The 14,462-nt window shown below is 42.2% G+C and overlaps 1 long non-coding RNA gene across 2 annotated transcripts in view; it reads right to left on the reverse strand.

Annotated features, from left to right (window-relative positions):
- Positions 1-10,574, reverse strand: part of LOC130284371 (uncharacterized) — a 58,500-nt gene extending 47,926 nt beyond the window's left edge. For both annotated transcript variants that reach the window (XR_008847004.1, XR_008847003.1), the window contains exon 1: positions 10,360-10,574. This is a non-coding gene — a long non-coding RNA (uncharacterized LOC130284371). The remainder of the gene's footprint in view (positions 1-10,359) is intronic.
- Positions 10,575-14,462: the final 3,888 nt, after the last annotated feature.

Genomic DNA, 14,462 nt, shown 5'->3' on the forward strand with positions numbered 1-14,462 from the left:
GTGAACGCAGCCTTAGTGGTGGCACAGAATAGTTAAGTAATAGTGGCACAGTATATATCTCATTAATGGTGGCACAGTATATAGGGAATTAATAGATGAATGGTGGCACAGTATATAGTTCATTAATGGTGGCACAGTATATGGGGAATTAATAGATGAATGGTGGCACAGTATATAGTTCATTAATGGTGGCACAGTATATAGGTAATTAATAGATGAATGGTGGCACAGTATATAGTTCATTAATGGTGGCACAGTATATAGGTAATTAATAGATGAATGGTGGCACAGTATATAGTTCATTAATGGTGGCACAGTATATGGGGAATTAATAGATGAATGGTGGCACAGTATATAGTTCATTAATGGTGGCACAGTATATAGGGAATTAATAGATGAATGGTGGCACAGTATATAGGTAATTAATAGATGAATGGTGGCACAGTATATAGGGAATTAATAGATGAATGGTGGCACAGTATATAGGGAATTAATAGATGAATGGTGGCACAGTATATAGGGAATTAATAGATGAATGGTGGCACAGTATATAGGGAATTAATAGATGAATGGTGGCACAATATATAGGGAACAAAGGGGGGTACGGTATATAATTAAAGGGAAACTCGCACTAAACCCAATACACTAGGTTACAGTGCATGTATACAAAAATTGGTCTTTCCATTTTCTAGGTATTGCCCCACATTGCTAGTATGCGAAGTCAGTCTTGTGCGCAATGGAGGCGGAGCTTCCCTGCCTCCATCCTGTATGCTGTGCTATGCCTGGCCGTCTTTGTATATTTATAATTCTTTTTTTTGCCAACTCTAGTATATTGTAGACTGTAAGCATATATTAGTGTGGTGTCATCTCTTCAGTGTAAGAACCAGAGCTGTGTGGAGATTCCTGCATAAGATGGGTGCTGGGTTATTGGGGATGGGTGATTGCTGCTGGGGGATGGGTGATTGCTGCTGGGTGATGGGGATGGGTGATGGGGGATGGGTGATTGGGGATGGGTGCTGGGTGATTGGTGCTGGGTGATTGGTGCTGGGTGATTGGTGATGGGGGATGGGTGCTGGGTGATTGGTGATGGGGGATGGGTGCTGGGTGATTGGTGATGGGTGCTGGGTGATTGGTGCTGGGTGATTGGTGCTGGGTGATTGGTGATGGGGGATGGGGGATGGGTGATTGGTGATTGGTGATGGGGGATGGGTGCTGGGTGATTGGTGATGGGTGATTGGTGCTGGGTGATTGGTGCTGGGTGATGGGGGATGGGTGCTGGGTGATGGGGGATGGGTGCTGGGTGATTGGTGCTGGGTGATTGGTGCTGGGTGATTGGTGCTGGGTGATAGGTGATGGGTGATTGGTGCTGGGTGATTGGTGCTGGGTGATTGGTGATGGGTTCTGTCATATAGAGGTCAGACCGGGGCATATAGGGGGAGATTTATTAAAACCTTTGCAGAGGAAAATCCTTCTGCAAAACGATCTGATTGGTTGCTATGGGCGACTGCACCGCTCTTTCTCTGCACAGGTTTTGTATAAATCTCCTCTATAATGCAGTATATTATAGGGCAGCTATCACATGTTTTCTGTAAATAAGACTGACAGCACAGACAAAGTGTATATACACATGGCGGACCTCAGAGAAACTGTTCTTTACTCGATTTTACAAAAACACCAACTTTTATGGAGGATAGCAGGAGGTCCAGGAGGCCCGGCGGGAGTCCACTGTGTCCCTGGGCCGCAGCACATCTGCCCATTAAGTCTGGCAGACATTTTTTAAATTATGAAAAGTGCCCTCTTTTTTTACTTGAGCCCCTGCCCTCCAAAATCTCTGTGCACGTCCCTGTATGTGTGTATGTGTGTGAATATGTGTATGTGTGTATGTGTGTATGTGTGTGTGTATGTGTATGTATGTATGTGTGTATTTGTGTGTATGTGTGTGAATGTGTGTATGTGTGTATGTGTGTGTGTATGTATGTATGTGTGTATTTGTGTGTATGTGTGTGAATGTGTGTATGTATGTGTATTTGTATGTGTGTGTATGTTTGTGTGTATGTGTGTTAGACATGTGCAATTCGTTTCGGCACGTATGTCTAATTTACCGAATGTTACTGTTTTCGGGCATTCGGACCGATCCGAATGCACAAAAACATATTTTGAACATTCCCGAATAGCCACGATAATACGAATAGCAAAATAACTAATGCATTCATTATTTACCGAATGCATGTGGTAAATCACAAATCCATTCGTTATCCGTAAACGAACATAAAGAATTCATTCTAATGAAAAAAATAATAAGAAGAAAGATACGGTAGTGATGAAAAAAATTGTATCTGACGACATGTAACTTTTTTATTATGAAATGTTTATTAATTTTTAAACAGGGATCAATTTATGTGAGCGGGTAAAGCACTAAAAATGTAATATATAATATGTAATATAAATGTAGTGTGTGCGTGTTTTTCACTTTTTTTTTTTAAACATTTTTTAGGTAGTACTACTACTCCCAGCATGGAACACACTGATGGGAGTAGTAGTTACCTGTACTAATTAACAGATCGCCAGGGTCCCTTGCGATCCTCTTGTATAATGTATAGATGTGGCGGCCGCTCTTCTATGGTCCCCTGCACTCACGTATATATACACTTATTCATATTTCCCGCAGAGAGCTGTGATTGGTCAGATGGTTCCAGCCAATCACAGCTCTCTGTGAGAAATAGGAATATGTGTATATATACGGCCGTGCAGGGGACCAAAGGAGAGCGGCCGCCGCATCCATACATTATACAGGAGTGATACTCACAGTGATCTTTCCTTAACTACAAGTACTACTAATCCCAACATGGAGTACACTCTGCTCCATGCTGGGAGCTGTAGTATCTGCATTAATAGACAGATCGCAACGGGTGTCAGAAGTTACACTCGTTGCGATCTGTCTATTAATGCAAGTACTTCAGCTCCCAGCATGGAGCAGAGTGTGCTCCATGTTGGGAGTATTAGTACCTGCAGTAAGGGACAGATCACTGTGGATGTCACTCCTCCTGACACCCGCTGTGTTCCTCCTGATGTGAATGTCGGGATCAGCTGTTCTCAAGGCTACAGAGTCGGGAGAACAGCTGACGCTGAGCCGTAGGTATACATCGTATATCTACTGCCCAGCAAGAACTTACAGTGAGCCTGCAATGTGTATACAGTATACACATTGCTGGCTCACTTAAGCCCTTGCTGAGCTTTGCGCTATGCGCAAGCCCAGCAAGGATATAATTAACTTACACTGCTAGACAGTGTAGGTTAGCCCTTTGGGAGGTATACACTATATACAGCTATCTATAGTGTATACAGAAGACGAAGTCCGCTTACTTCCCTCGAGTCCCGGGCAGGTTCGTGTAGCTCCGCCCCCTAGTTATGACGTCATTAGGGGCTTAGCTACAGAAGGGAGCAAGGCTAGTTAATCTTAAACTCTGTTCACATTGTCCGTTTTGTATAATGTGAACAGACCCTTCTGGCAGTGTCTACCCAGACAGGGAGACTCCAGCTGTTGCTAAACTATAACTCCCAGCATGCCCAGACAGTCAAAGGCTGTCTGGGCATACTGGGAGTTGTAGTTTTGCACCAATTGGTGGCTCCCTGTTTGGGTAGCCATTGCATCATGGGTGCTCTCCCCAGTGGACAGCGCCAAAAATGTCATAACCAATGAAAATACGGGGAACCCTATGTGTTTTTTTAAATTTATTTAAAAAAAAAAAAAAAAAACGTATAGGGTTCCCCGTATTTTCATTCTCAGCACAATACCAACCAAACAGCAACAGCCTGACGTTACCAGGGTGGGCAAGGACCATTGTTACTCTCCCTCCCCAGCCTAAATAACGCCAGCCTATTACCGCCTAGGCCATGGAGCACCATTTTTGACACTCCGGGCCTGTTGGTACCGGCTCTTCCCGGAACCCCTGTGGCGGTGGGTACTGGGGTAATAATTGAGGGTTAGCGCTAGCTGTTTTTGAGGCTAGCACTAAGCCCTGGCTTAGTAATGGATTCTGTCAATAAGACCGGCTTCCACTACTAAGTCTACAAGCTCTCCTGATATAACGCGGGGTTACACAGTAACCCCGTGTCATATCACGGCGGGCCCGGCGTCATAGTGAAGGCGGGACCCGCCTCTAATAGCGCGCATCGCCGATTGCGGCGCCACGCGCTATTAACCCTTTAGCCGCGCGCTCAGAGCTGAGCCGCGCGGCTAAAAGCGAAACCGAAAGTGGCCGGCTAGCTCAGTCGGGCTGTTCGGGATGCCGCGGCATAGCGCACAGCTCAGCAAGGGCTTAGGTGAGCCAGCAATGTGTTTACTGTATACACATTGCAGGCTCACTGTAAGTTCTTGCTGGGCAGTAGATATACGATGTATAGTAAAAATAGGTGTATATATACGTGAGTGCAGGGGACCATAGAAGAGCGGCAGCCGCATCTATACATTATACAAGAGGATCGCAAGGGACCCCGGCAATCTGTCAATTAGTACAGGTAACTACTACTCCCATCATGGAACAGTGTGTTCCATGCTGGGAGTAGTAGTGCTACCTAAAAAATGTTTAAAAAAAAGTGAAAACACGTACATACTACATTTTTATTATTGTCGGCTACATTTTTTGTGCTTTACCGGCTCACATAAATTGATCCCTGTTTAAAAATGTATTAACATTTCATAATCAAAAAGATACATTTCGTTAGATACAATTTTTTCCATCACTACTTTATCTTTTTTATTATTTTTTTTCTATGGTACCCTACAAAATTTTTATAAAAAAGTTATCTCCATAATTTTTTAGGATCGCTAAAATCCAAAAATGAATGAAAAGACTTACCCGAATGTACCCGAATACCAAATATATCCGAAAGAAAATAAAGACCTGAATACCGAATGTATCCGAAAAATCAAAACCGAAAATATTACCGAAACGAAAAAAAATCCAAAACGAAAAAAAAAAACGAAATTAAACGAAATGAAAATTTTTCTTGTGCACAAGTCTAATGTGTGTGTGTATGTGTGTGTGTGTGTGTGTGTGTGTATGTTCCAACATCACTTCCAAACGCTGAAGATGTTAAAGGAGTTATCCACATGCTTAGGAAGGATCTGCGCTCGTCTTTGGGTTAAATGGCCATGTTGTGAAATTGCCATAATCCTGTGGCTAGCTTTTTGTAAACCTCAGTATTTCCTGTTGAAGTTTTCTTTTTTACTACAAATCTCAGAATTCCACATTCCTACCTATCACACATCAGACAAACCAACCAATTGAACAACAAACAAGCTAGATTCAATGAAAAAGGTCAGTGCTTTCTAATCAGGGTGCCTCCAGCTGTTTTACCCATTGAACCAGACGGGCTCGCTGTAATCACCTGACTAGTGATGTCAGGTCTCGGCCGCACTGCATGCTGGGAAATACCTGAGACAGGAGTCATTTCATATACTGTTAAAAATGAACATCCAGTGCAAAGATCACATAAGAATACGAGACCAACCATCAGAGATAGGTACAGACTCTATATTATGAACTACACTAACTTTACAGCTCCGTAGCATAGTCAAATAAAAAAATCCTGGAATACCTCTTTAACATGAAACTTGGCACACATGTTACTTTTATGTCAACAACAAACATAGGATAGGTAATTTAACCCTTACCCACCCCCATTTACGAGAGTCAGGGTTTTGATTTAAAGTCCCATACAAGTCTATGGGAAACATTTGTTACTGCATAACTTCCAAACGGCTGGAGATATTTCGATAATACTTGTTCACATGTTACTTATATGTCCACTAAATATATAGAATAGTTACTTTAACCCTAACCTACCCTCATTTGCGAGGGTCAGCGTTTTTGTTTAAAGTTCAATGCAAATCTATGGGAAATGTATGTTCCAGCATAACTTCCGTACAGCTGGAGATATTTCGCTAATACTTGGTCACATGTTACTTATATGTCAAATAAAAATATATAATAGTTGAATTAACCCTAAACTACCCCCATATGTGAAGAATGGGGTTTTTATTTCAAGTCCCATACAAGTATATAGGACTTCTGGTACCTTACTCCACAAGCTCAGCTCTGCCTCTCCTGGTGAATGTGTCAGTCTGGCTGGCAAGCCACACCCTCCACGCATTCCATACCCCATCTCAAGACACGCCCACCCTTTTATTTTCAGTTTACAATATCTTCATCACGACTCAGGGATATGAGGATTAGAAATGGGGATTAGATATGAGGACAGGATATTGGAATGGTCTTCGACGTCGGGATATGAGGATGGGATATAAGGTCAGAATTTGAGGATGGGATTTGAGGACAGGATATTAGGATGGGATATGGGGACGAGATATGGGGATGGGATATGGGGACTGGATATTGAGACGGGATTTGAGGTTGGGATGTGAGGATGGGATATAAGGGAGGGATATGAGGATGGGATATGGGGACTGGATATGAGATTGGGATATGGGGACTGGATATGAGGATGGGATATGAGGTCTGAATATAAGGTCGGATATGGGGATATGATGACAATATATGAGGTCAAGATATGGGAACAAGATATGGGGTTGGGATATGAGGATGGGATATGGGGAATGGATATGGGGATGTTATATGAGGTCTGAATATGAGGTTAGATACGGGGATGGGATATGGAAATAGGCTATGGGGACGGGATATGAGGACGGGAAATTAAGTCTGGATATGAGGACATGATATGAGGACGTCATATGAGGTCGGGATATGGGAACAGGATATGAGACAAGATACAGGGACGGGGTATGAGGTTGGGATATGAGGAGAGGATTTGGGGTCAGGATTTGAGGATGAGATATGAGGACAGGATATGAGGTCGGAATATGAAGAGGGGATTTGGTGTCGGGATATGAGGAGGGGGTATGGGGTCAGGATTTAGGGACAGGAAATGAGGGCAAAAGCTTCCTCCTTTATTCCTTTTCCTCCCCCACAAGGATTAGGTAGGAAAAACCGGGCAGCGCCGGGTGCTCAGCTTTTGTATAATAAGTTTTATCTGAAGTATTGACTGAAGTGAACGATGAATAAAAGTCATAATGACAGTGTAACAAGGTGTTAAGGTTTATATGACAGGTTTCATGGTAAATGGTAAAGAAGCTGGTCCTCCTTTGCATTTTCTTTCTCATAATGCCATGACTCGGTAGATGTCACCGTCTCACTGACCTCCTAAAACCTATATTAAAGATAAACTTATTAGACTTACATCGTAAAACGGATGCATGAACTGTGTCTTAGCTGTGCAGTCTCTTCTAATGATCACCTGAAACCTGTCACATTTTTTATAGAACCAGCATCTATTACATGTTCTTTCTTTTTCTTTTAAAATTCCTCTTATTGTTTATTCAAACTTGATAAAACGAGAAATGCAATATATGGAACAAAACCTCAAGACTTAGGCTGGGTTCACACGCAGTGCTTTTGCCAGTATTTTGATTTGTATTTGATCAGAATTTTAGTCAGTATGGGGGAGATAGGGGTCTTTTCAAAAATGAAAGAAGCGATTTGATCGGTTGCTATGGGCAACTCAGCAACTTTTTCTCTGACCAGATTTTGATAAATCTCCCCTATTTGTTCAGCATTTGGCCATTATTTTGATCTATATTTTTTTTACAGTATTTGGTCAGTATTTTATGGGGGGTAGTTATCATTATTTTGCCGTCTACAGTGCTTTTCATGGTTGTTTTTTTTTTCCGCTATTTTTTGTGGACGTGCGCCAAATTTATTAAGGTGCACAGACTTTAATAAATATTGCACACATTTTTTTAAATCAACTGGTGCCAGAAAGTTAAACAGATTTTTAAATTACTTCTATTAAAAATTCTTAATCCTTCCAGTACTTTTTAGGGGCTGTATACTAGAGAGGAAATGCTTTTCTTTTTGCATTTCTCTTCTGTGATGATCACAGTGCTCTCTACTGACCTCTGCTGTCCATTTTAGGAACTGTCCAAAGCAGCATATTTTTGCTATGGGGATTTTCCCCTGCTCTGGACAGTTCCTAAAATGGACAGCAGAGGTCAGCAGAGAGCACTGTGGTCGTGACAGAAGAGAAATTCAAAAAGAAAAGCATTTCCTCTGTAGTATACAGCCCCTAAAAAGTACTGGAAGGATTGAGATTTTTTTATAGAAGTAATTTACAAACCTGTTTAGCTTTTTGGCACCAGTTGATAAAAAAATTTTTTTCCCATGGGAGTGCCCCTTCCAGACACATGCACCAACCTTCAGCCTAAACGCAGCTTACCTGTTACCGAGCTGTCTCCCTTGCAGCGTTTTCACCACCTAGGCCATTGTGACTAGGATTGTCACCGCTCGCTGGTATCAAAGCTTGGGCTCTCACTTTGTGCTCTCCAGTTTATTTGGTGAATGACAATTTAAAGGGGTACTCCCGTGGAAAACTTTTTTTTTTTCAAATCAACTGGTGCCAGAAAGTTAAACAGATTTGTAAATTAATGAAAAAAGGATAAAGGGATGTGCATCTCACAAAAAAATTAGTCGAGGTGTATATATGGTATAGTACTTACACCAAGAAGTATAATAAAAATTAGAAAAAAACGAGGAAATTAAAAGAACCATCACCCCGAGACTAATACCAGATGGACTGATACATAATGTATTTATACAAACATGAGGAACCGTGCTTCAAATTGATGATAGCAAAATAAATGTATTAAAACATATAAAAATATATATAAAAGCCTCCTTACACAGGGCCCTTGTGGGGAGGCAAAAAGATATAAGATATAATAAAACAATAATAATATAACAGTTATGCCGCTCTATAGGAATATCAAGAATTCACTAATCCGGCATCTTTTAGTCCGAAAATAGTCACAGTCCACAATTATGATACATATAAATGGATATATATTAATTGTTCCATATATAGGAAGCCGTATCAGAAGTGTATATTTACCAGCTGATGATATTCAAAATGTCAGAGTTATCCAAGATCCATATATGTCCAAGACTTATGAGACTTAGAGTGCTGTATTAGGTGCTGGCATGTGCTCCTGCAGCTAGTCCGTCTGCCACAGACCGGGTGGGAAGCTGCTATTTATTGGGATGAAAAACACAGCTAACGGAGAGTTTGGTAAGCTGTAACGAGTGCTGGCGTGGGAAGCCTCTATTCATGGAGAGGCAGTTCCTAAAATGGACAACAGAAGTCAGCAGAGAGCACTGTGGTCGTGACAGAATAGAAATCCTAAAAGAAAAGCATTTCTTCTGTAGTACACAGCCCCTATAAAGTACTGGAAGGATTAAGATTTTTTAATAGAAGTAATTTACAAATCTGTTTAACTTTCTGGCACCAGTTGATTAAAAAAATAAATAAAAAAGTTTTCCACGGGAGTACCCCTTTGAGGCGATTTGTCTCACAGAGAAACCAAAATGCAGGAATACTCTCTCCAGCTTGTTGTTAAAAAATACAACGATAACAGTGGTGTCTCCAGCTGTTGCCAAATGCTAAATAAAATCCAGCATGACAATACTAGCTTGTTTGGTATGTCCTAATTGTATGTAATCATCTCTATTAATATATATATATCTTTGTGAAGAATAATATATTGATATATTAGAAGATCTGATTGGGTCATACAACCCTGCTTGGAGCTTAGCTCTTATTTGATTTTGCTTACCCGATAAGAATAGATGATTCCTTACTAAATTACTGGTCCCCATGCTTGAAAGTAATTTCACTGTGGTCTGACATTTTCTAAAGCCAAGTTGGTTATGGTCTACATTTGCGGTGTTTCTAACACAGTTGCGCAACATGTTGTGCCTTTTAAACAAAGGAGCATTTAATGAATACCGTCCACTGCATGGCAACTGCACAGCCCTGCAACCCACATAGAGATTTTCAAAAATGGCCTACCGTATATACTCGAGTATAAGCTGACCTGAATATAAGCCGAGGCCCCTAATTTCACCCCAAAAACCCAGGAAAAGTTATTGACTCGACTATAAGCCTAGGGTGGGAAATACATCATCCCCCCTGTCATCATCCCCCCCTGTCATCAAGACCCCCATCATTAACACCCCCTTCATTATCACCTCTGTCATCATCACCCTGTCATTTTCATCCCCGTCATTATCACCCTTGTCATCATCACCCCCCCTTCATCATCACCGCCTGTCAATCCCCTGAGTGGTCTTCAACCTGCGAACCTCCAGATGTTGCAAAACTACAACTACCAGCATGCCCGAACAGCCATTGGCTGTAGTTTTGAAACATCTGGAGGTCCGCAGGTTGAAGACCACTGCGCGGGCCTTCGTCATCATCCAGACCCCCCTTTAGTTTTCTACTCACCTCCCTTCGGTGGGAAGGAAGGGTGAGCTGGTCCGGACCATCTATGCTGCAGGGACCGTCCAGTGGGGAGGGTTAGTCGTTCCGGGCTGTACATTTTCACCAGGAGGCCCTTTTCTCCGCTCGCTCCGGAGCTGACCCCGGACTAGTGACGTTGCTTTGACGACGCACAGGGACGTTCATGCGCCGATGGCTGTCCGGGCATGCTGGGAGTTGTAGTTTTGCAACATCTGGAGGTCCGCAGGTTGAAGACCACTGATGAAGGGATTGACAGGTGGAGAGTTTACTCGAGTATAAGCTGAGGGGGGCGTTTTCAGCACAAAAAATTGTGCTGAAAAACTCGGCTTATACTCGAGTATATACAATATCACACTGAGTAAAATAAATGTGCCTATTTATAGCCCACAAAATGATGGGAACAGATTGATACATACCCCCCTAGTTGTTCAATGTTTGGTCAGTATTTTAATCAGTGGCTTAGTCATTATTTGTTTTGTAATTTGGTCAGAACTTTTGTCAGTATTTTGGTTAGGTTCTGGTCAGTATCTTGTCAGTTTTTATCAATATTTGTTCAGTTTTTTAGTCAGTATGGGGGAGATTTCTCAAAACCTGTGCAGAGGAAAAGTTGCCCAGTTGCCCATAGCAACCAATCAGCTTGCTTCTTTCATTTTTAACCAGGCCTTTGCAAAATGAAAGAAGCAATCTGATTGGATGCCATGGGCAACTGCCCAACTTTTCTGCACAGGTTTTGATATATCTCCCCTTATATGCTTGGTATTAGAGCAATATTTTAGTCAGTGTTTTGTCTAAAAAGCAGAAGTTGAACTTACACAGTAAAAACGTACATGGAAAGATTTGCAGATTTTTTCAAACCCACCATTGGTCTTGCCTAAAAATACTGACCATAATACTATGTGTGAACTCATTCCTATATGAGCATCATGGGCACTGTACTAGAGTGCAGACATAGTAGGTGGTCTAAGTATCTTCGTTGTTAATCAGTAGCATAGAGGAGAAAGACAGCCTGGCACTGCTCATGCATACACCTGTAGGATGTCTAGCTGATCGACACACTTCTGCAGCGTAACAACAGAGGCAGCCGCTGGTGGTGCAAACTTATTGTAACGTGAAGACATAGTCCATCATTTCCAATCAAACGGAGAAAATAATAAGTGCACTCACCTCAAAATGCTGCTTCATCTGTTTTTTTTTTGAAAGTCCATAAGACCAAACAGTGCAGGGAGGCAACGAAGGAGGAAGGTGAGCTGAGGCTATGGTCCTGTCTCACGCTACAAGTGCTTCATAAGGCTGCTCGAGCATTTTTTTTTTTTTTTTCGCTTTTTGGGGGTAAAATGGAAAAAATTGACGTTTTACATTTTTATTGGGGAGGGGATTTTTCTCTTATTTATTTATTTATTTATTATTTTACTTATTTTTTTTTTTTTTTTCACTTGTTATGTCTATAGGGGACTATTTATTGCAATTACTTGATTGCAGATATTGAACAGTGCTATGCATAGGACAAAGCACTGAGCCTTGTTGTCGGTGATCTTCTGCTCTTGTCTGCTCGATCAGACCCGAGCAGAAGACCCCTGGAGAGGGACAGAAGCAGGGGACCGCCGTCTGCCATTATGGATCATCGGATTCCCGTGGCAGCACTGCCGCAGATGACGTGATCTGTATTGATGACAGCATCTGAGGGGTTAATGGCGGACATTGGCACGATCGCTGATGTCTGCCATTACCGTCAGGGCTGTGAACTGCCATGAATAATGCGAGCACCGTTAAGGTTCTTGCGGTCATCACGGAGCGTAAATGTACATCATGGTGCATTAAGTACCACGGACCCATGATGTACATTTACGTCCATTCTCGTAAGGGGGTTAAGCAGGTAGCTTGCAGGTGAGACAATACCTCCAATATGTACAGTAAAACCTCTTTGAGAAGATCACCCAAAATGCATAATTTCTGGTGGACTAAAACAGTGACACACAAAATCTGGTGTAGATAAGAGTGTAGTCTTCTCAAAGAGGTGGTCTTTGAAAGAGCTTTCTCTGCATACACATTACATATTGTCCTCAACAGCCCACAGGAATTCTAATTCTAAAATTATGAAACTTGTTAAAGTTCCAATTGCAGAAGGTTGACTCCTAATAAAATAAATGTTTTTAAATCTCTATTTTCTAGTGTAAGGAAACCCGAAATCAGAAGTCAAGAGTTACAAATATAATTAGTCCATTGAGAATCTACTGAGAGTATATATATATTTATATATATTACCAGAAAGATTTATTTAACAATATAGACTTGTTTAAAAGTTACAGTGTATCAGAGTACTGTTTGGCTAATGGCTATTCCTATTTGTTACAATGGTTGTTCCTTTATTCTATTTTTCTCAATGTCTGCAAATGTAAAAAAAAAAAAGTCTAACTTTGCTTTAAAGGGTATCTCCCACCATCCAATTTTTTTTTTTTGCTAGCCCGTTCCCTCCTCCCCTGCCCCGCCCCGCCCCGCATACCCCGTTCCCTCATTACACTTGCAGTTACTGCAGAGTCCGGCAGCGGGCGTGCAGGGACAGCGGCGGCAACGAGGCGGCGATGTGCGGGAGGAGTGGCCTCCCAGCCAGTGGCCGGGGAGCCAGTGCGTTCGCTCTTGCCTGTCTGATTGACAGGCAGGGAGCGAGTGCAGCCTAACTGAAAAAGGACTGATTGCCACTCCAAAATCAGTCCTTTTTCAGTTTTTAAATGTAAATTAAACCTTTTTAATGAAAAATAAAATAATAAAAGTATATTAGAGATATGTTGTAGTACATAAGTACTACAACATATCAAAAAATAAAGTTGGTGACAGTGCCCATTTAAAGCCTATTAAGGCACAGACAGTATTTTGGTCAGTATTTTTTATTTTTTTGCCAAAACTAGGCATGGAACTGACACAGATAAAAACTATAATGGAAAGATTTTAAGCATTTTATGTGTTTTGAACCCATTTCTGATTTTGTCTATAAATATTGAAAATTTACTATATGTGAACCCAACTTAAAGGAGAACTCCACAGGATAAGTAACTGATTGCGGGGGGATTCGGCCGCTGCTCTCTCACTGAGGAGCATGTGTCCTCTACCGTTAGATGGCATGCACTCCATTCATTTCTATGGGAGCACCGATGATGCCCAAATGCTGTACTCTGTATTTTCCATGCTCCCATAGAAATTAATAGAGCGCGTGCTGTCTGCAGCACCCGCTCCTTACTGAGTGCCGGGTTCTGTCCTGAAGATCGTGGATGGTCCGACCGCTGGGGCAGATACTAATCCCCTATCCTGGGGATAGGTGATACGTACATATAGGATAAAGAATAGGGGATAAGATGTCTGATCACAGGGCTCCCGCTGCTGGGGCCCCTGCGATCTCCTGCAGCAGTTCCTGCGGGAGCGGTCATGATGTCACAGTCACAGCCACCCCCTTTATTCATGTCTATGGGAGGGAGCATGTTGGCTGACACGCCCCCTCCCATAGACATGAATGGAGAGGTTTGGCCGTGATGTCACGATCACGGCCTCCGGCTCCAAGCGTTCTGAACTAAATATTCAGAATGCTGGAGCACCAGAGTACCCCTTTAAGGTTGAAATCAGACATGTTCACCGCCATTACTATCTCTCTTATATCAATAGGAAATAATAAGCATCTGCTGACTGGTAGATCCAAACAAACTACTACAAATGAATAACTCTCAACAACAATAGTGCCATACTATTGTTGATCTGCATGTACCAAGCCAAAAATGTCACATTCTCTGAGGCTTTCTATTAACATTAAAGTTCCTTTTTTCCAATGTACAGGTTGTGATTCCAATAATACCTTCATTCGTGTTACGATCTGCGCTCCAGCAGCACACGCAGGCCGTAAGCGCATGGCCCCGTCTACTTCTGCTGCCGGCAGGGCTGGGATTTGCATTGCGGGATGTGCCTGCATGCAAATTCCAGCCCGTCACTCACCTCCTGCTCCTCCTGCCGACGAACGTGTCCCTGTCCCCTATGGCATGCGCGTACCAGAGCTCTGAGATTTAAAGGCCCAGTGCGCCCATTAATTAAGTAACACCTGTGGCTCA

Source organism: Hyla sarda, chromosome 8, assembly GCF_029499605.1.
Source record: "Hyla sarda isolate aHylSar1 chromosome 8, aHylSar1.hap1, whole genome shotgun sequence".
NCBI lineage: Eukaryota > Metazoa > Chordata > Amphibia > Anura > Hylidae > Hyla > Hyla sarda.